We start from the raw sequence: 23,123 nt of genomic DNA, 5'->3' as shown, positions 1-23,123 counted from the left end.
ATTACTGAAATTACTTTTTCATAAAGTAATTCTGTAATTCTGTCCATTGCCTTCTCTCTCTCTCTCTCTCTCTCTCTTAGCAAGCAGTTACTGTACTGGGCATTATGGAGTCAGAGAATGTCAGACCTGGAAGGGACCCAAAGGATCACCTGAAAGGGATCTTGAAACTTCTTTAGCTTCAGAACTCTTTGTCCAAATCCAATTTTTACTGGAAGCTGCTGAATTTGGCAATTCTCATGGAAAAAAATAACACTGAAGCCTACCTTAATTTCACAAGAATAAATTCTAGAGAGACTGCACGTTTAAATGAGAAAAATAAAAGAAGGGTAAATAAAGAAGTAAACTTAGGAATATAGCCTAGGTGTTAAGAAGACTTAAAACACAAAAGGAAATGGAAAAGCCAAGAGAAAGATATCTGACTATACAGAAAAACATCTAGTATAAAAAAAGATACCCTAGTAAGTCAAAAGATCAATGACAGAATGGGAAAATATATCTGCAATGCATATGAGAGAAGGCACGTTGATATCCTACTTTGAACTCCCACAAATTCATAGTGCAAAGACATATCCAATAGGGAAACAAACTGGGCAAAGGATATGAATTCCGGTTGACACAAGAGGAAATCTAGAGCTGATAAATGTATGGAAAGATGTTCCACCCTATAGTAAATAAAAAAGCAACACTGAGATGCCATTTGCCATTCACTAGACTGGCAAACATTAACAAGACTCTTAAATATAAATGCTGGTGAGGATGTGGGGCGAGAGCTGCCCTCGTAAATTACCTGTGTAAATGTGAATGTTTACAGCTATTTTTGGAAATTAAAAAGAACACAGGTCTTCTAACCCAGCAACCTCACCGCTGGAATTTTATACCCTAAATATGCAAGTCTCTGTTCATAAACGTATTTGTACAAAATGTTATGGCAGCCTTGTTTTTACTGAGGGGGGAAACAAAACAACTGTAAATAACCTGAGTTCTAATCAATCAGGGATGTATGAGTAAATTGTGACAGCTTCACCCATGCCATGGAATTATGTGTTATATCTCTATGTGGAATTATGTGCTATATCTCTGTGGAATTATGTGTTTTGTCTCTTGGCCTGGTTTGATTTCCACAACATATGGCTAAATAAGAAGAGCATGCTGCGTCTGACCTGTGGTGGCACAGTGGATAAAGTGTCAACCAGAACACTGAGGTTGCCGGTTTGAAACCCGGGCTTGCCAGGTCAAGTCACATATGGGAGTTGATGCTTCCTGCTCCTCTCCCTTCTCTCTCTCCCTTTCTATCTCTCTCCTTTCTCTCTAAAAATTAATAAATAAATAAAACCTAAAAAAAGAGAATACTTAAAAAAAGAAAAGTAAGTTGCAGAGAAGTTAATAGTTGTTTTTTTTATAAATTTTTATTTATTTATTTATTTATTTATTTATTTATGTATTTATGTATGTATGTATGTATGTATGTATTTTTTACAGAGACAGAGAGTGAGTCAGAGAGAGGGATAGACAGGGACAGACAGACAGGAACGGAGAGAGATGAGAAGCATCAATCATTAGTTTTTCATTGCGCGTTGCAACACCTTAGTTGTTCACTGATTGCTTTCTCATATGTGCCTTGACCGCAGGCCTTCAGCAGACTGAGTAACCCCTTGTTGGGCCCAGCGACCTTGGGTTCAAGCTGGTAGGCTTTTGCTCAAACCAGATGAGCCCGCGCTCAAGCTGGCAACCTCAGGGTCTCGAACCTGGGTTCTCGGCTCTATCCACTGCGCCACTGCCTGGTCAGGTGAAATTAATAGTTTTGTAAAATAAAAAATAACCCCTCTCCCCAAATGCAAATTCTATATTATACTATATTCATATATAACTGCATATGTAACTAAGCTGTTAACATTGGTTACCTCAGCAAGATCAGAAAAGAGGAAAAAAGGGCATCGGTTAAAAAAGGGAAAACAAAAAAATGTTTGGTGTAATGTTAACTGAAAATGTTAAATACAAATTCCTACTTATGATATTACTGTAAATACATAAAAATGGAATTATGTACCTGGACAAAGAATAGAAAGTGTTAAAAAACCAACGTAAATATTAATATCATTTCAGGATGGATCAGGGGCAATTTTTATCTTGGATTTTTGTTCATTTATATTGACTATAGATTGTGTATAATCTATCAATTATAGGTTAATATTTAATGCAACTAATATAGCTTTTTAAAGGGCAATAAAGCAAATAATTGAATCTGATCCCTCATTTTACAGTTAAGAAACCTGAGGCCTAGAGTTGGGGAAGTAATTTGTCTAGTGTTGTTCCCTGCCCAAAGTCCAGTCCTCCGGCCTCCTCTACCCTCCCCAGCCAGCCCCAGCATCCTGGGGCACACCAGAGTCTTTAGGTAGCCCCTAGGGCTGCCTGGCATGACGAGAAGGGGAAGAAGGAAGGAGATACAGGCCGGAGAAGCTCAGAGCTCAAAAAGTGGAGGGGTAGGTGGACCCAGGTGTGCAGATAAAGCAGAGAACCTATCCCCGTCCACAGTTCCTACCTGTGCCCCGGAGCAGGTTTGGAATTCTGGCAAAAGCCCATGAGAGCCTAGGCAAAGAGGCACAGCTTGTTCACCATCTGCGACACCTGTATTTTAAGGAGAGCACACCTGGACGGTCATGGGCTGTTCTGATCCTGCCCGATTCCAAGAGGCATCCTCCCTGGGCTGGAGCTGCTCCTCTGACCAGGCAGCACTGACTCACTCTCCAGATGGTTTTCCCCAGTCCCAGTCTCAGCTGCACTCACACAATGGGTGACACAAGCCTGGATGTTCCTAAGTACTTCCACACCTCAGGCTTGGGACAGCAGTGCTATTGGGGTTGTATTCTTTTGGGGTTCCTGATGATGGAGTCCCCCAGGACATTTCAGCTGAGGGAAAGCTTGCTTTTAGACCTTCTCCAATTTCTCCTCTATCCACTTCCTGCCCCCTGTGCCTCCTCAGCCTGGGCCTGGGACTCTCCATCAGAACCTTCTTTCTTGCTTTCTTTTGGGTTTTAATTCATGATGAATTATAAGCCCTATTCTTCCCACCTCTGCCCACCTCTCCTGCCTAAGATCATGATCCAAGTGCCCATTTCTGGACAAGTCTGACTTTAAGTTGGCTGAATGTTGCTCTCGGCCTCCCAGACTTCCCTTCCCTCCACCCCAAAGGAGAATTCTAACAAAGAGACCCACAGACTTCATTGCCGTTAAAAGTAAAATTAGAGATGTGATGAGAAGGGTTCCTTAACTATTTGGTATTCTTCCCCAAAACCTGTAACCCCAGTCTAACTATGAGAAATATATCAGACAACCCAAATTGAGGACATTTTATAAAATATCTGACCAATACTCAAAACTGTCAAGGTCAAAAAAACCAAATAGAGCTAGAAACTGTCACAGACCAGACAAAACTAAGGAGGAATGGCAATTGTCATGTGGTAGCCTAGATGGGATCCTGGAACAGAAAGAAGATATTAGTGAAAAACTAATAAAATACAAATAAAGTCTAGAGTTTTGTATATAGGTAGGTAGATAAATAGATGATAGATGATAAAGTTGGGGCAGCAAAATGCTAATAACTGTACTTTAGCACTTTATGTTTACTATTATTAGGCACATAGTGTTTTAAGCACTTGAGAATTCTCACAAAATATCCAACAAAACTTTATCGCTCTACAGATGAGGAAACTGAGACATAGTGAATTTGTGAACTGCTGATGAACTATCTTGCCTTCAACGTATGTCTCATTTCTTAGGACAACTCTTATGGTATGTTAGCCTCTCCTTTTTTTTTTTAATAAGTGAGAAAATCAAGAATCAGAGGTAAGTGACTTGCCCAAGGTCTAGCACAGGGGTCCCCAAACTATGGCCCGTGGGCCACATGCGGCCCCCTGAGGCCATTTATCCAGCCCCCCGCTGTACTTCTGGAAGGGGCACCTCTTTCATTCGTGGTCAGTGAGAGGAGCATAGTTCCCATTGAAATACTGGTCAGTTTGTTGATTTAAATTTACTTGTTCTTTATTTTAAATATTGTATTTGTTCCCGTTTTGTTTTTTTACTTTAAAATAAGATATGTGCAGTATGCATAGGGATTTGTTCATAGTTTTTTTTATAGTACGGCCCTCCAACAGTCTGAGGGACAGTGAACTGGCCCCCTGTGTAAAAAGTTTGGGGACCCCTGGTCTAGCAGATGGTTAGTAGGAGAGACTAAACCCTAGTCAGACTTCGGAATCATTGAGCCGCCAGCTCACCCTGGAATATGAGACTGGGAAGGGCTTTCTCAGAGCCACGAAGTTGCACAGTTCTGGGGACATCATCACCATTGTAGTCTGTGGGGGGTTCACAGCCACAGGCTGTGGGACTTGGAAATTCTGGAGCTGAAGGGGATCCAGGGAAACTGGCAATGGAAGAGGGCTGAGAAAGGAACAGGGCCCATTCTGTGTCCCGGGCTCTTGAAATTTCAAAGGAGGGAAGCCTGTGGTTCCCAGTCCAAAAGTTTATTTCTTGGATTAATTCCAGGGCCCATGACTTTAAGCAGAATTCTGTTCTTCCTGGCTTAAGCTGTCTCAAGTGCTCCAAATTGCTGAGTGTTGATGGGGTAGCTGGATTGTAGGTGGATGCGGTAAAACCTTAACGTGGGACAGTCTGGACCCAGGGAGAGGACAGTGATGTGTGGCTCTCTCTGGTCATGCCTGGGACAGGCCTGGGAAGGAGAGGAGCAGAACTAGGAGCAGCTGGCTCGGGGAATTTCAAGCCTCCCCCAAGCAAGACGGGGGTTAAGGATCTTCAAAGAAGGCAGCGTGGACCTGACAGGAAAGGGGAACATCGGGCTCAGCCAGAAAAGGACCCTCTGTCTTAACCACAAGGTGAGAAGAGGGCGGTGGTGCTGCCGAGACTGGAGGAGCAGCTGGCAGCTGGAAGGGGAAGAAGACAAGTTCCACCCGGAGCTCACTCCCGCCGGGCCAGGGTGAGATTAGGGGGCTGCGCACCTGTGACTCCCCATGTCTATATTTAGTTTGACACGCAGGGTTCCACTGCAAGGCCAGTAAGATAGTTGAGTGGTTTAGAGGAACTGATGGTGGTGCAGTCCTACCATGGATGAAGCTGGCAGAGGGACGGAGACGGGGGATTTCCAGCAGGAGAGTCAAGGGAGAAAAGCCAGGAACCCTGTGGGGCAACTTTGAAGGAAGAACCCCCTCTTCACCAAGTAGAAGACAGCAGTTCTACCCCCCAGGCTTTGATAGGAAACGGTCAGTCAGGGACTGTCTCTAAAGGTGCTGTCTTGAGCTCCAGAAAAAGGGGAGAAATCATAAAATCATTTCCAGTCTCCTCCCCACCCCACTCATCCTGCTACCAGCAGCACTAGTGCCCATAAAGCCTGAAGACTGGGTTCCTTTATTTATTTTTCTCACTTTCTCTTAATTTCCTCACCTCCTCCAGGAAGCCTTCTCTATCCAAACATGATGAATAGGAAGAAAAGATATCCTAATTTCCTCAGAAGTCACTCCTATTGCAAAGATTGGGCAGCGGCAAAGGAGTGGAGGGTTGGTAAGTACTCAATAAAACTGAAAAGCAAGAGCAAGTGGTAGGACTTACACTGTGTGCTTTCAAGATTTAAAGCTTCCCAAATTGGCCCTGGCCGGTTGGCTCAGCCGTAGAGCGTCGGCCTGGCGTGCAGGGGGACCCAGGTTCAATTCCCCGCCAGGGCACATAGGAGAAGCGCCCATTTGCTTCTCCACCCCCCTCCCCTCCCTCCTTCCTCTCTGTCTCTCTCTTCCCCTCCTGCAGCCAAGGCTCCATTGGAGCAAAGATAGCCCGGGCACTGGGGATGGCTCCTTGGCCTCTGCCCCAGGTGCTAGAGTGGCTCTGGTCGCGGCAGAGCGACGCCCCAGAGGGGTAGAGCATCGCCCCCTGGTGGGCAGAGCTTCGCCCCTGGTGGGCGTGCCGGGTGGATCCCGGTGGGGCGCATGCGGGAGTCTGTCTGACTGTCTCTCCCCGTTTCCAGCTTCAGAAAAATACAAAAAAAAAAAAAAAAAAAAGCTTCCCAAATTGAGAACAGTTTGGTGTTGGCACAGGATAGACACATAGATTGATTGAACCAAATAGAGGGGCTAGAAATAGAAACAAACTTGTATTGGTTCTTGGTAAAAAAAAAAACACCAAGATAATTTAATAGAAAATGATAACCTTTTTAATAGCGCTGAAACAACTGGACATCCATATGCAAAAAAGGACTTTAATCCATACTTTACCTCATATATAAAAAATAATACAAAATAGACCATAGATTTTAAAAAAACCACAGCCTGACTAAGCAGTGGCACAGTGGTTAGAGCATTGGACTGGGAAGCAGAGAACCAGGTTTGAAACCTTGAGGTCGCCAGCTTGAGTGCAGTCTCATCGGGCTTGAGCACCAGGTCACTGAATTGAGCATGGGATCACAGACATGGCCCTAGAGTTGCTGGCTTGAAGCCCAAGGTCACTGGCTGGAGCAAGGGGTCACTTGCTCTGCTGTAGCCCCCCTGATCAAGTCACATATAAGAAAGCAACAAAGAAGTGATGCTTCTGATCTCTCTCCCTTCCTGTTTGTCCCTATCTGTCCCTCTCTCTGACTCTCTGTCTCTGTCAAAAATAAATAAATAAATAAAATAGCATAAAACTATAAAACTTCTCAAAAAAAAACATGGGACAAAATCCGTGACTTTAGAATATGCAGAGACTTTTCTAGCTAGGACATGAAAAGCACAAAGCATAAAAGAAAAATATTCATAAATAAAACCATTAAATTTTTTTTAATTCCTCTTTGAAAGACACTATTAGAAAAATGTTATTCTTTTTAAAATTTTTATTTTCAATTACAGTTGACTTTTTTTTAATATTAGTTTCAGATGTACATCATAGTGTTTGGACAGTCGCATACTTTACAAAGTGAACCCCCCCAGTATTTCCAATACCCACCTGGCTCTATACATAGTTATTACAATATTATTGACTTATATCCCCTATGTTGGACTCTATATCCCTATTTTGTACTCCTTAGTCTGTTCACCTTCCCCCCCCCCGTCAAACATCAGTTACTATCATTCTGTTTTCCATATCTATGAGTCTGTTTGAGTTTTGTTTGTTCATCTATTTTGTTCTTTAGATCCTGCATATAAATGAAATTATATGATATTTGTCTTTGTCCATCTTATTTCACTTAGCATAATACTTTCTAGGTTCATCCTTTCTACCACAAATGGTAAGATTTTGTTCTTTTTTATGACTGAGTGATTTTCCATTATATATGTGTACCTCTTTTTTTATCTACTTATCTATTAATGGGCAGTTGGGTTGCTTCCATATCTTAACTGCTATTGTAAATAATGCTGCAATGAACACAGGGCCACTTGTACCTTAAGAAAAAGAAATAGTTCTTAAAACACACTGATAAAAAGACAAAATGTTTATAGAAAAATGTATGTAAGATTTGAACAGATACTTGACCAAAAAATATACTAATGACATTATTAGTCATTAGGGAAATGCAAATTAAAATCACAAGATACCACTACACACCCACTAGAATGACTAAAATTAAAAAGTCTGACAATACCAAGTGTTGAAAAGGGTATGGAGCACTGTCATACACTTCTGGCAGGAATGTAAAACGGTATAGTACTTTGAACAGCAATCTGGCAGTTTCTTATAAAGTTAAACATACACTTACTGCATGCCCTTGCAATTGCATTGATAGGTATATTTACCCAAGATAAATAAAATATATTGACACAAAACTATTCACAGCAGTAAGTGTTCATAGCAGTAAAAAACCAACAACACGACACATATATGGTCTATTGATCTTTGACAAAGGTGCTAAAAATGCACAATGAGGAAAAGATAATCTTTCCAACAAATAGTGTCAAGAAAACTGGATATTCACATGCAAAAGAATGATTTGGGGCCCATATCTTACTATACACAAAGATCAACCCAAATGGATTAAAGATTTAAACATAAGACCTGAAATTGTAAGACTCCTAGAAGAAAACAGAGAGAGGAAGTTTCATGACACTGGTCTTGGCAGTGGTTTCAAGCATGTGATGCCAAAAGCACAGAAGCAAAAACAGACAAGTGTGACTACAGTGAACTAGGAAGCTCCTGCACAGCAAAGGAAGCAACAGAGTAAAAAAAAGGAATCAACCAATAAAATGGGAGGAAATATTTTCAAACTATATTTCAGATGAGGGGTTAACTGGCAAATAATATAAGGAACTCCCACAACTCAATCACAAAATAATTAGTAGCTCAATCAAAAATGACCTAAAGACTTAAATAAACATTTCTCCAAAGAAGGCATGTAAAAGGTCAACTGGTATATGAAAAGATGCTTAAAGTCACCAGTCATCAGGGCAATGCAAATCAAAACCACAGTGAGCTATTACCTCATACCTGTTAGGATGGCTATTATTAAAAAAAAATAAAGACAAAAGTGTTGGCAAGGATGTGGAGAAATTAGAGCCCTTGTACACCGTTGATGGGAATGCAAAATGGTGCTACAGAAAACAGTATGGAAGTTTCTCAGAAGTTAAAAATAAAACTACCGTATAACCCCAAAATCCTACTTCTCTGTACTTATCCAAAAGAATTGAAATCAGGACCTCAAAGAAATATTAGCACCCTAATATCACTGCAGCACTGTTTACAATAGCCAAGATTCACCAACAGCCTAAATTTGCACTGATGGATAAATTAATAAAATGTATATGCAGGCCACTTAACTATGTCTTGCCTGAATAGTCAGGTTTTTTATTCTTCCCTCGAAGATCTCTGTTGTGGGAGTTGATAGTCCTATTTTCTGCTGCTTTGTTTAATATATAGTGTTTCCTTTATTCCTCCTACCTCAATGCCCCACTCATATTTCAGGCTGGGACCTACTCCTAATTTAGAGCTCTCTTTCCCCCTTTTGCCAACTTCTATTATGAATCTACCTTTGCCACCCAGCTTAGCATATCCCAAGGTTCTCTTTACCAAGCCACAGTCTCAGAGCTCCAGGGAAAAGCAACCTGGCCTCATCTCTCCAGGCAGAGGAGAACAGAAGCTCCATATCCACACATGCTGCAGATGGCTTTTCCAGTCTACCTGAATCATTACCAGCTAGAAGTAGCGGTCATTGGGACTTGGACGTGAGCTGCAAAGTATAGACTTGTGACAACAATTCCAGTGCCATGCGAACTTTTCTTGGATGTGGACTTTTCCTGGATTCCTGCTCCTTGTGACAGCTCCTAACAGACTGAACTGGGGTTGGGTTGCATTTTTCAGGGATTTGGCATGGTGTTGGGGCCAACTTGGACTTGGTGAACATGTTAAGGACACTACTCTTTTATGGATTCTTGCTGTATTGGCCAAGAGTTTGCTTAGAGGCTTTAGTCACTGTAAAAAAAAAAATAGAAGACTGGATAAAGAAGATGTGGCACATATACACCATGGTATACTATTCAGCCATAAGAAATGATGACATCGGATCACTTACAACAAAATGGTGGGATCTTGATAACATTTTACAGAGTGAAATAAGTAAATCAGAAAAAAACAAGAACTGCAGGATTCCATACATTGGTGGGACATAAAAACGAGACTAAGAGACATGGACAAGAGTGTGGTGGTTATGGGGGGCGGGGGGGAGGGAAGGAGAAAGAGGGGGAGGGGTGGGGGAGGGGCACAAAGAAAACTAGATAGAAGGTGACGGAGGACAATCTGACTTTGGGTGATGGGTATGCAACAGAATTGAATGACAAGATAACCTGGACATGTTATCTTTGAATATATGTACCCTGATTTATTGATATCACCCCATTAAAATAAAAATTTATTTATAAAAAAAAATGTATATGCATACAATGAAATATTATTCAGCCTTAAAAACAAAATCCTGCAATATGTCACCACATGGATAAAATCTAAACACATTCTAAGCAAAATAAGCCAGTCACAGAAGGACAAATACATCATCCCACTTACATGAGGTATCTAAAAATAGTCACACTCATGGAATCATAGAATGGTCATTACCAGGGACTAGGGGAGAGGGGAAGTGGGAAACTGCTAACCAGTGGGCATAAACTTTCAGCTATGCCAGATAAATAACTTCTAGGAGCTGCTGTATGATATTCTGCCTATAGTGAACAATACTTTATTGTACACTGAAAAAGTTGTTAAGAGGGAAGAACCGGCCTGACCAGGTGGTAACGCAGTGGATAGAGGAGCGATGGACTGGGACGCAGAAGACCCAGGTTCAAAACCCTGAGGTCACCACCTTGAGCACGAGCTCATCTGGTTTGAGCACAGCTCACCAGCTTGAACCCAAGGTCACTGGCTTGAGCAAGGGGTCCCTCAGTCTGCTGTAGCCCCACGGTCAAGGCACATATGAGAAAACAGTCAATGAACAACTAAGGTGCTGCAATGAAGAAATGATGCTTTTCCTGTCTCTCTTCCTATCTGTTCCTCTCTATGTCTCTGTGTCTCTGTCACACAAAAAAAGGGAAGAACCAGTGTTAAGTGTTCTTACCACAATAAAACAAAAAAAAAAAAAAGAAAAAGTTAACATGAGTGTTTTGGTTTGAATAGTTGTTTCTTGAGTTGTATGATTTAAATGAGTGGTTCCCACTCTGTGAGCACCTGATCCTTGGCTGAGAAAGGAGCGAGGGAGAGCTGGCTCAGAGATAATACAAGGAGTACACAAATACATACATGCACCAAGTATTGTCTGTAAACTAAGTAAATGATATATCTTGCACACATATGGATGGTGTGTTCTAAATGTATGTAGAGGAGTTGTTATCAATAAAATTAAGATTCATGTTAAAAAGCAGCAACAACCTAAATGTCCATTAAGTAGTAAGTGGATAAACAAACTGTAGTACATCTATACAATGGAATACTAGTAAGCAATAAAAAGGGATGAGTTTACTCATACATAAACCAAAGTGGATGAATTTCAAAAGTGTTATACTACATGAAGGAAGCTGGACACAAAGTCTACACACTGTATGATTCCATTTATATAACATTCTAAAAAAGGAAAAATTGTAGTGACAGAAAGCAGATCAGTTTTGCTTATTTGGGAGGGGAGAGGTTAAACTACAAAAGGAAGCAAGAGATCATTTGGGGTGATGAAAAGTTTCTATAGCTTGATTGAGATCATAGATACACAACCGTAGACATTTGTTAAATCTTATTACACCATCCACTTAAAATGAGTAAATGTGATTATAATTGTACCTATATACAGCTGACATTTTTAAAGACCAAAACCTTTTTCTTCCCCATCTCACTTCTTGATACTTAATCAAGAGGCTTTAGACCAGGGGTAGTCAACATTTTTATACCTACTGCCCACTTCTGTATCTGTTAGTAGTAAAATTTTCTAACCACCCACCGGTTCCACAGTAATGGTGATTTATAAAGTAGGGAAGTAACTTTACTTTATAGAATTTATAAAGCAGAGTTACAGCAAGTTAAAGCCTATAATAATAATTACTTACCAAGTACTTTATGTCGGATTTTCACTAAGTTTGGCAGAATAAATCTTTATAAAACAACTTACTATAGTTAAATCTATCTTTTTATTTATACTTTGGTTGCTCCGCTACTGCCCACCATGAAAGCTGGAATGCCTGCTAGTGGGCAGTAGGGACCAGGTTGACTACCACTGCTTTAGAATAATTTTTCTAACTTCCCTCCTCCCATCACTCCCCCATCACCTAATTATTAACCCCCCTCCAAGCAGCAGGAAAAAAAACCCACTGTATTTTCCCTTCTTTCCAACTGCTAGATTTGATTTTTCAGAGACCAGATGGCTCATGACTGAGCCAAAAAAAATTCAGGGGGCCAGAAACTAGGACAGTGAGAAAATGAGGGGTGGGGATGGTTGAATGGGAAAAATTGGGGACTGAGAGTTCCTTGGAAGTGCAGAAGTAACAGAGATCTAAAGGTGATGAAGACGCAGCCCTCACTCCACTACTGCTGGCCCCCAGGAGGGTCAATCCTGGTAAATGAGGCTCTTATTCTGCCTGGTTTATTTCACTGAGTTGTGGGGATTCAGTAAGACTCTGAATGTGAAACCGCCTTGAGAGAAACATAATAAACCGTGCACAGACTATCACTGATATTCTTAGTCTTCACCACCACGGCCCTCAGCAACCACAGCTCTACTGCAAGCAGAGACCCCTCAGGATGTCACCTTGACTTCCTTCTCTCTAGTCCCCCACCCCTCCTCCAGGCCCATGGGATCTGCCAATAGATTTCCTTTGCTCATTGGTAGACTCTGCCACTGCACAATCTTACAGCAAGTTTTGTAAAGATCTCAATAAAGCAAATGATTACAGATGTTCCAGTAGCTGGGGGCAAAAGGCAACAGAAAATATCACCCTGGTGGATGGAATCCAGGTCCAAAGGAATACTGGGTTCAGTGTTCAGTCCTGACAAGTCAGAGATTTCCGTGTGGACCTCATACTCAACAGGAATTGCTTCTTGCATTCTCGACTCACTTTCCTTTGGGAAAGTTTGCTCCTTTGGGAGTGTATGCTCCCCGAGGAATAGAAGCTTGCAGACTCCTGGAGAGAGTTGCTTGCTCTCCTTTTCAAGCCAGTGGCTTAGAGAATCATATCAATAATCCTGCATTCAAGCTGGCGACCTCGAGGTTTCAAACAGGGGCCTTCAGTGTCCCTGGTCAAAGCTCTACCCACTGCACCAGTACTGGTCAGGCAGTGTCTCCATTCTTTTTTTTTTTTTTTTTTTTCATTTTTCTGAAGCTGGAAACAGGGAGAGACAGCCAGACAGACTCTCGCATGCGCCCGACCAGGATCCACCCGGCACGCCCACCATGGGGCGATGCTCTGCCCATCCTGGGCGTCGCCATGTTGCGACCAGAGCCACTCTAGCGCCTGAGGCAGAGGCCACAGAGCCATCCCCAGCGCCCGGGCCATCTTTGCTCCAATGGAGCCTTGGCTTCGGGAGGGGAAGAGAGAGATAGAGAGGAAAGCGCGGCAGAGGGGTGGAGAAGCAAATGGGCACTTCTCCTGTGTGCCCTGGCCGGGAATCGAACCCGGGTCCTCCGCACGCTAGGCCGACGCTCTACCGCTGAGCCAACCGGCCAGGGCCAGTGTCTCCATTCTTGAATTAGCTGTTGTATTTCCCAATCAAATGACATACTGCAAGTCTTGTGTATCTCTATATCCCCATGTACCCACACAGACCTGCCACCGATTACCTGCTCAACACTTGCTAAACTGGGGGCCAAGTCGGCCTGCATCAAGTGCATTTCTTTTTAAATTTCACTTATATGATATGGTGTTAGCGACTATGGTCATCATGTTTTCCATTAGATTCTCAGACCTTTCATCTAATAGCTGAAAGCCTGGACCCCTTTACCAATCTCTCCCTATTCCACCACCCCTCAGACTTTGGTAACCAATTTTTCTCTTTATTTCTTAAAAAAATTCCACATATAAATGATGCCATGTAGTATTTGTCTTCCTCTGGCTTATTTCAGTTAGCATAATGCTTTCAAGATCTATCCATGTTGTCACAAATGGCAGGATTTTTCTTTCTTGTGGCTGCATAATATTCCATTGTACGTGTTGGCGCCTCAATTTTTCTTCACCCATTCATCCACTGATGGACACTTACCATATTTCCCCATGTATCTATATGACATATCCTTTTTCAAAAACTTTGGAGTCTAAAAACTAGGTGCGTCTTATACAGTGGTTGTAGATTTTTTTACTTTCATTTCCTACTTTTTCGCACTTGTTGTCTTTGTCATTGTTTCGCACTTGTTACTGGTATATTATGGTAGGTTACATTTGCCACGTTCTGCCCAGAAATGGCTCAGAAAAGATTTTCATATAGTGCCGAATTCAGGTTAAAAGTGATCCAGTTTGCAAAAGTGAATGGAAATCGTGCTGCTGAACGTAAGTTTGATCCTTCTCCAACTGAGAAGTCGATCTGAGACTGGCTACGGGAAGAAGAAACCCTACTGGAAACGCCATGGCAGAAGGTCATGAGAGACAAGTCAGTAAAATGGCCTGATTTAGAGAAGGAATTGAAGATATGGATTGCAGAGCAAAGGGCAATTGGAATTCCTGTGTACACAAAGATGGTTTAGCATAAGGCAAGAAGAACTGCTGATGAAAAAGAAGTTACTGATTTCAAAGAAGGACACAATTGGTGCTTCAAGTTCATGAAACAGAATAGACTAGCATGCGTACACACACCAGACTTGTCCAAAAGATGCCTGAAAGCTATGAGCAGAAAGTCCTTGAATTTCATCATTTTGCCATTCAATGTTGGAAGACACATCAGTTTGAGTTTTGGGACAAACTGCAAATATGGACGAAGTCCCCCTTCAATTTGATGTTTCAACTAGCAGAACTGTTGATAAGAAGGGGGTGAAAACTGTAACTGTGAAGACAAGTGGACATGAAAAGAGCCATTATTATACAGTTGTTCTAGCTTGTTGTGCTGACAGAACCAAGCTGCCTCCTATGCTGATTTTCAAATGCAAAACAATGCCAAAAGAAGACATTCCTTGAGGAGTAAATGTCCACGTTCATGACAAGGGTTGGAAGGATCAGGATGGGATGAAGATCTGGTTTGAGAAAGTTTGGAGGAGACCAAGTGGGCTCTTACACAAACCTGCCCTACTGGTGCTTGATCAGTTCAGGGCACACATAACAAAAAACGTAAAAAAGACTGCTGCAGAGCAAAAAACAAAACTTGCCATCATACCTGGAAGCTTGACATCCCAGCTCCTACCACTTGATATCAGCATTAACAAACATTTCAAAGCTGCCATGAGAGAAGAATGGAACCAATGGATGAAGTCTTCTGGGGACAATTTGACACCAGCAGGAAGAGTGAAGAAACCAACTATAGGAGAAGTTTGTACCTGGGTGAAAAGATCCTGGGATAATATCAAGATTGAGATCGTTGTCAAGTCATTTAGTAAGTGTGGCATTTCAAATGCCAGAGATGGAACTGAGGAAGGGGCAATATATGAAGACAGTGATTCGTTATCAGACACAGATGAGGACAAGCTAATGGATGGGAGTTTTGACAGTGATGAGGAGATGTACAATAACTTTATGTAATACTTTTTTTTTTCAAATTCCAAGCCCCCAAATTAAAGTGCATTTTATACATGGGAACATCTTATACATGGGGAAATATGGTAAATTGTTTCCTTGTCTTGGCTATTGTGAACAATGCTGCAATAAACATGTGAGTGCAGATATGTCTTCAAGATCCTGTTTTCCTGTACATATATGCAGCCAGAAGTGGGACTGCTGGGTCATATAATTTTTTAATATTTTGAGGAACCACATACTATTTTCCATAGTGGCTATATCAATTTACAGTTCCACCAACACTTGTTATCTCTTGTCTTTTTTATAACAACCATTCTAACATGTGTGAGGTGGTATCTCATTGTAATATTGATTTGCATTTCCCTTTGATAGTAATGTCAAGAAATTTCATGTACCTGTTGGCTGTTTGTCTTCTTGAGAAAACATATAACCAGATCCTTTGCCCATTATTTAATCAGATTGTTTTTTTCTTGTTAATGAGTTATCTGAGTTCTTTATATATTTTGGACACCTTATCAGATACATGATTTGCAAGTATTTTCTCCCATTCCATAGACTGCCTTTTCATTTTGTTGATGGTTTCCCTTGGTGGGCAGGAACTTTTTAGTTTGACGTAATCCCATTTACTGGCTTTTGTTGCCTAGTGCATTCCTTATCACATTTACCACAGTAGTGGGCACACAATGCTGCTGTCTCTTCCTTTCGCTACAGAACTTCACAGTTTATATAGCATTTTCTCACACATCTTTTTTTAATTTTTGTACAACCTGTGAGTTATAACTAGTTATTTCCTTTTGCATATGAGGAACAGAGATGTGACCTGGTTTTCCTGGGGTCACACAGCTGGTAAGGGGTAATCCTGTATTGCATTGAGGACCTCTGGTCCTAGGAGTGCTCCATCATGGAACAGTGAGGGAGGAACAAACACTCAAGGGAGCAATTTCACTAAGGCCCTTTCTTAAACCGTTGTAAGTAGCATGGCCCTACAGAAAGCCAACAGGTTGTAGAATAGGCCAATGGATGGCTCTAGAGTCTTAGATTATCTGACCTTCTTTAGCCTCAGTTTCCCAAACTGTAAAGGGGAAGGAAGTAATAAAAAAAAAAACCTCATTGGGGGCCTGACCTGTGGTGGCGCAGTGGATAAAGTGTCAACCTGGAAACGCTGAGGTTGCCGGTTCAAAACCCTGGGCTTGCCTGGTCAAGGCACATATGGGAGTTGATGCTTTCTGCTCCTCCCCCTTTCTCTCTCTCTCTCTCTCTCTCCCCCCTCTCTATAATGAATAAATAAAATCTTAAAAAAAAACAAAAACAACCTCATTGGGTTGTTGTGAAGGTCAAACAAGATAACCCATGTCGTACTTAGTATATAGTGCTTAACACGCAGCAGGGAAACAGAAAATCTGGACCACACACTGATATAAGATACACGAAGTCCAGTGTTCAAAGCCCAGTTGTGCCTATTCTAATTAACATCATGGCTTGTCTGAGCCTGGGTGTCTTTCCTTCCTCCCTCCCTCCCTCCCTCCCTCCCTTCCTCCTTCCCTTTCTTTCCTTCCTTCTTTCCTTCTTTCTTTCTTTGTTTCAATTTATTGACTTTAGAGAGACAAAAAGAGGAAGGGAGAGAGAGAGAGAGAAGCAATCATTAGTTGTTCCACTTAATTGTGCATTTACTTGTGGCTTCCTGTATGTGCCCTGACCAGGGACAGAATCTGTGCCCTTGGTTCGGGATGATGCTTTAACTAACTGAGCTAACCAACCAGGGTTAAGCCTCAGTTTCCTTACCTGTAAAATAGGGTACTAATAGCATTTGCCTCCAAGTGTGACTGTGAGGATTAAGTGAGTGAATATGCCTAAAGTGCTTATTAGAACTGTGCCGGACCCAGTCAGTATGCCCCTACTCCTTCTAGACTTGGACTTCCTTGCCCTTAGTCCTGGAGTTGAACACTCAAAAGCATCACAACAATACTGTGGGAACAGCACAGATCTTACCTATGTCAAGATTTATGATTAGGAAAACAGACTAAAGTGGATGGAAGCCTCAGCTGGGATCCCAGGCTGCCCCAATCTCCCAATTTCCCAATCTTGCCCCCCCCACACTCAGGGCCCAGCACTGAAGACATTCTTGTGCCCATCCTCCTCTGTCCCTGCCTGGGCTGGAGGCACTCACCTCTGTACTCCTACAGCAGCCTTCCCACAACACTAGCAGGCACCGACATCTATTTTTTCAACGTTGCATGGCCAATGTCTATATACATGCTGCATCTCCCTATACTAGAGTGAGCTTTCTAGGACAGAGCCAGGATTGTGACCAATTCATGTCTACATAGAGTATGTGGTCTGGCTTATGGTACTACATACCATTTAGTGACTCAATGCATGAATAAGTCTCTATTACTGAGGATGCCAGAGAGAAATGGGGGAATTAAACATGCATGTATGTACATGAAACAGGCTTGTGCATGGAAAAAGCCCAAGAACATATCAGAGACACCAATCATATGTGCAAGGCACTGTGCAAGCCCTTTCCACCCATTCCCTCATGTTAATCCTCATTTTACAGATGATGAGACTTAGAGAGACTAAGACACTTGCTGAATATCATGCAGCTTTGATAACGTGGCAGTCCTAGGGAAGTTTAACTCCGACCAGGAAACTCAGTCTATAACTTGAGTGTGCCAGGAAGCCCCAAGTTCCACCTCTTCTACACTCAACACTGCAGCCCAGCCCTAGGACTGCCAGGCTTCCCCTCAGTCCCCAGGCTGCATGCTGCCCTCTCTCCTTCCTGCCCAGTGGGGTGGTACTGCCAACAACCCCAGAGCCATTCCTTCACCTACCTCAAAGCCTATCTGTTTGAAATCCAACACCGTTGTAAGAAGCCAGGAGGGAGCCTGGTGGCATGCAGGTTCAGCATGAATGACAGAGCTGAGAGCTTGGCTGCACACTACCAGCTTCCCTCACAAGAGATCTCTTTATTACCTGGAAGACGAGCAATGGCTGCTGGGCAAATAGATCAAGGTCACCCAGCTCATGCCAGCCTCTGAGGCTGCTTTGCATTACAGCCTACCTCCCGATGCCAGAGCAGGACACCCACACGGCATTACTCACACACTCTTAATCAATAGTGGGCATGCGGTGTTTTTCTAGTAATAGTGGAGATAAGTCCCAATCAATAATCGTGACTGTATTTGTACAGTAGTTCTGATTTAGGAAATACTTTTGAATGGCCTAAAAATAATCCCAATGGAAAATTATAGTAGTAGTAATATTGTATATTATAATTATAATAATTAATGTTAATATTAATGCCACTTTACTGATGAGGAAACTAAGGCTAAGTGAGGTTTGATGACCTCCTGAGAACCCAAAGCTGAGACTTCAGCCCCATGCCCTTCCAATGCTGCATGCTGCCCCCAGTACCCACTCTCACTATATCGCTCAATCCCACAGCCGCCATCTGCAGGAGCGGTGGCCACTGGGCTGCGAATGGGAAAGCCTTGATCTTGCCCTCCACATAGCACAGGCAGACTCTTGGAGTTAGTCAAAAATATAAAACCTCATCTAATCCCAGTCCCATAGCTTTAACTGACCTTCTAGCCACCTAACTGCTCATGTGTACCCACTCAACTCACATACCTACAGAAACACTCATTGCTTCTGGTAAATAAACTACATGCTAACATGAAACATGCTATGATACACCTGTTAGGGGGTGTAGAGAGTCACACACATGCTTCTTGGTGTGTGCATGTGCACATATATGCACACACACTCCTTAACATGCACACTTCACTTCATGAACACATCCAGAGCTTTCATAAAAATGCACATAGGTCCTGAATATACAGTTGTTCCTTGGTATCTACAGGGGACTGCTTCCAGGACATCCCACAGATACCAAAATGTGTGGACGCTCAAGTCTCATATATGTAATATTTGCATATAACCTATGTATGCCCTCTATATGCTTTAAATCATTTCTAAATTACTTATAATTCCTAATAAAATGTAAATTCTATGTAAATAGTTGTTATACTGTTTAGGGAATAATGGCAAGAATAAAAAGTCTGTATATCCTTGTACCTGCTTTGAAAACATGGCAATGAGGCCCTGGCTAGTAGACTCAGTGGTAGAGCATGGACCCAGTATGTGGAAGTCCTGGGTTCGATTCCCAGTCAGGGCACACAGGACAAACAACCATCTGCTTCTCCCTCCCCCCTTCTCCTCCTACAGCCATGGCTCAATTGATTCAAGCGTGTTGGCCCTGGGCACTAAGGATGGCTCTGTGGAGCCTCTGCCTCAGGTGCTAAAAATAGGTTGGTTGTGAGCATCAGCCCTAGATGGGCAGAGCATTCACCCCAGATGGGGGTTGCAGAGTGGATCCCAGTTGGGGTGCATGTGGGAGTCTGTCTCTCTATCTCCCCTCCTCTCACTTAAGAAAAAAAAAGAAAAAGAAAACAGGGTAATGAGATCTGTTAGTGTGTTTTAATGTTAGTGTTTTAGAGTTTAATGTAAATATGAAAATAAAGAATTTTCCCTGTGCAAAAATAAAGTCTGTACACATTCAGTACAGACAGAACTGTGTAGGCCTAACTACATATAACTTATTCCCCCAAATATTTTTGATCCATGGTTAGTTGAACCCATGGATAAAGAACCCTCAGATAAAGAGGAACAACTGTAGTCCCAGTCTTATAGTATAAACTCCTCAAACCCATGCATGCACAATTCTGCATACATATGTACTTGAATGCACACACACACTACTGGATGTGGAAATACACATATTTTCACATACTATTCTGAATGTGCCAGCATGTGCGTGCGCGCGCAAACACACACACACACACACACACACACACACAGAATGGAAACCAAGAATGTTCTAGCTCCTATGTGAGCCCTCCATAGCATGTAGGCCATGGAAGAATATCATGCCCATAGGACCTATAAATCATCCATCTCCTGGCTACATGTGGATGGCATTCTGCCAGTCCTCTGGCAGATGGTATGTCAGAGATGGTATGTCAGAGATGGGTAGGCCAAGTCCAGAGCTGCAGCAACATGAACTGTCACATGGGCATGATGCCTCCAACCTTTTTGTCCCTGAACACTGAACCATGTTCTGAATAGATCAGGCATTGCCTAGGGCAAGCACTCCCACACCACAGGGCACCCCTACCCCTAGAGTGGGGACAGCTCTGTCAGGGTATAAGAAGCTAAAGGATGCATGTGAATCTTGAAGATGCCATTTTAGCTGTGTGACCTTAAATGGGTCACCTCAACCTCTGTGAACCTCAGTTACATCTTTGAAATAGGGGTAATACCTCTGTATTAGGATTGTGTAGATAAAGTGAGATAATAAATATACATAAATGCTTAGCACACAACAGAAATTAGTACGTGGATGTTGAAAGATTGAGCAAATAAGTGAACATCAAGTAATTTTGCACTCCAGGGCTCTCTGTGCAGAGTTGCTCTCTCTCCTGCCCTTTGAACCCCATTTTCTGTAGCAGTGGATCACATCACTGCCCCATTCAAATTTCCCACACCCATGACCTCCTATTATTAAGGCTGTTATTGCCCCATCTTAAAGAATAATCTTTGGTCTTGAACCCACTTCCCCCTCCAGCTATCACCCTATTTGGTGGTGGGCTTCAAATAATTTAACAATTGGTTCTCTTCCCTAATGACTATTTTAAGTATAAAAAAACTATATACTGGCTCTGGCTGGTTGGCTCAGCGGTAGAGCGTCGGCCTGGCGTGCAGGAGTCCCAGGTTCAATTCCCGGCCAGGGCACACAGGAGAAGCGCCCATCTGCTTCTCCACCCCTCCCCCTCTCCTTCCTCTCTGTCTCTCTCTTCCCCTCCCGCAGCCGAGGCTCCACTGGAGCAAAGATGGCCCCCGGCGCTGGGGATGGCTCTATGGCCTCTGCCTCAGGCGCTAGAATGGCTCTGGATGCAACAGAGCGATGCCCCAGAGGGGCAGAGCATCGCCCCCTGGTGGGCGTGCCGGGTGGATCCTGGTCGGGCACATACGGGAGTCTGACTGCCTCCCCATTTCCAGCTTCGGAGAAATGAAAAAAAAAAAAAAAACTATATACTGAAAGATAGATTATTATTTCATGCATTTAATACTTAAATAAAAACAATAAAAGAGGTACACAAAACTAGATGATAAGAGTTTTAAAATATTAATGAAAATTATTAAATAACACCTGACAAAAACCAATAAAACTTATTTAAGATATTTCCATATTGCTTCTCTTTTTTTTTGGTCTTGAACTGACTGAACTGAACATTACTGACTGAACATTATGGACTGACTGAACATTACTACGGGCGTTTAGAATACACTGTTGCACAGATGAACGCTAAAAAAAAGTTAGGAATATAATTTGTGATTTCCACATTGGGCGGCTGCCCAGGTACCCACCTTAGAGAGAACCCTGCTTACTAGTGTCATTTTAACAACTGGTTTGCTGAACTCAACAAAAAATTAGGTATTGGTTCTGCTGACCCAGTGTGAACCAGGTGAATCCTAGTTCACTGACCCCATTTCTTTACACCCCTTTGCTGCAAAACTCATCAGTTTTCTATACTCACTTCTACAATTTTTCCCATTTTGATATCTTGTAAACTTATTAGGGAAATTTCAAACATACATTTGCCAATATTCTAGCCTCAACATTTTTGCTGGGCTATTTTAAAGTATACCCCAGAAATATCATTTCACCCACAATGTATCCTGTATCCTGAACAGATAAGAACCTTCTTTTTTTTAAAAAAAAAAAAAGGGAGAAGCATCAACTCTTAGTTGTAGCACTTTAGTTGTTCATTGATTGCTTCTCATGTGTGCCTAGACCGAGGCCTCAAGCTGAACCACTGACCCTTTGCTCAAGCCAGCAACCTTGGGCTTCAAGATGGTGACTTTGGGGTCAGGCCAGCAACCTTGGGATCATATTAATGATCCCACACTTAAGCCTGCAACTCTATGCTCAAGCTGGTTAGCCTGTGCTCCAAGCCCACAAGCCCACACTCTAGCCAGAAACCTTGGGGTTTCAAACCAGGGTTTGGGGCCTTGGCTAGTTGGCTCAGTGGTAAGAGTGCTGGCCCCGTGTGGGAAAGCCTCGGGTTCAATTCCCGGTCAGGGCACAAGGAGAAGCAACCATCTGCTCTCCATCCCTTACCCTTCCCTTCTCTTTCTCTCTTCCCCTCCTGCAGCCATGGCTCAGTTGGAGCAAGTTGGTCCCAGGTGCTGAGGATGGCTCCTTGTCCTCTGCCTCAGGCACTAAAATAGCTTGGTTGCTGAGCAATAGCCCCAGATAGGCAGAACATTGCCCTGGTAGAGGATTTGCTGGGTAGATCCAGTTGGGACACACACAGGAGTCTGTCTCTCTGCCTCCCTGCCTCTCACTTAATTAAAAAAACAAACAGGGTTTGGCCTCCCAGCTGATGCCCAGTTCACCATATCACCACAAGTCAGGTTTTATTCTTTTTTTTTTTTTAAGAAAACCAAGGTAGGGTTTCTGTTAGCCCATTGAAAAGTCTAGGATAGAAGGTACAGGAAAGAGCTTATGTGGTGCTCTGCTTTGACTCTCTAGAAACATTATAAGAAAGAAGTGAACCCTGGCTGGTTGGCTCAGCGGTAGAGCGTCGGCCCGGCATGTGGAAGTCCCGGGTCTGATTCCCAGGCAGGGCACACAGGAGAAGCACCCATCTGCTTCTCCAACCCTCCCCTTCTTTTTCCTCTCTATCTCTCTCTTCCCCTCCCACAGCCAAGGCTCCATGAGAGAAGAGTTGGCCCAGGAGCTGAGGACGGCTCCATGGCCACTGCTTCAGGCACTAGAATGGCTTCGGTTGCAGCGGAGCAATGGCCCAGATGGGCAGAGCATCGCCCCCTGGGTGGATCTCAGTCAGGCGCATGCAGGAGTCTGTCTGTCTGCCACCCCCTCTGCTTCTCACTTCGGAAAAA

At 42.8% G+C, this 23,123-nt stretch overlaps 1 protein-coding gene across 7 annotated transcripts in view; it reads right to left on the bottom strand.

Moving 5' to 3' along the window:
* The window catches only part of IQSEC3 (IQ motif and Sec7 domain ArfGEF 3), a 128,932-nt gene that overhangs the window by 88,200 nt on the left and 17,609 nt on the right, over nt 1-23,123 (bottom strand). The window lies entirely within an intron of this gene.

The sequence above is a fragment of the Saccopteryx bilineata genome, chromosome 2 (genome assembly GCF_036850765.1).
Source record: "Saccopteryx bilineata isolate mSacBil1 chromosome 2, mSacBil1_pri_phased_curated, whole genome shotgun sequence".
Classification (NCBI taxonomy): Eukaryota; Metazoa; Chordata; class Mammalia; order Chiroptera; family Emballonuridae; genus Saccopteryx; species Saccopteryx bilineata.
The sequence above is the reverse complement of the archived record's forward strand: the minus strand, read 5'-3'. Positions and strand labels throughout refer to the sequence as shown.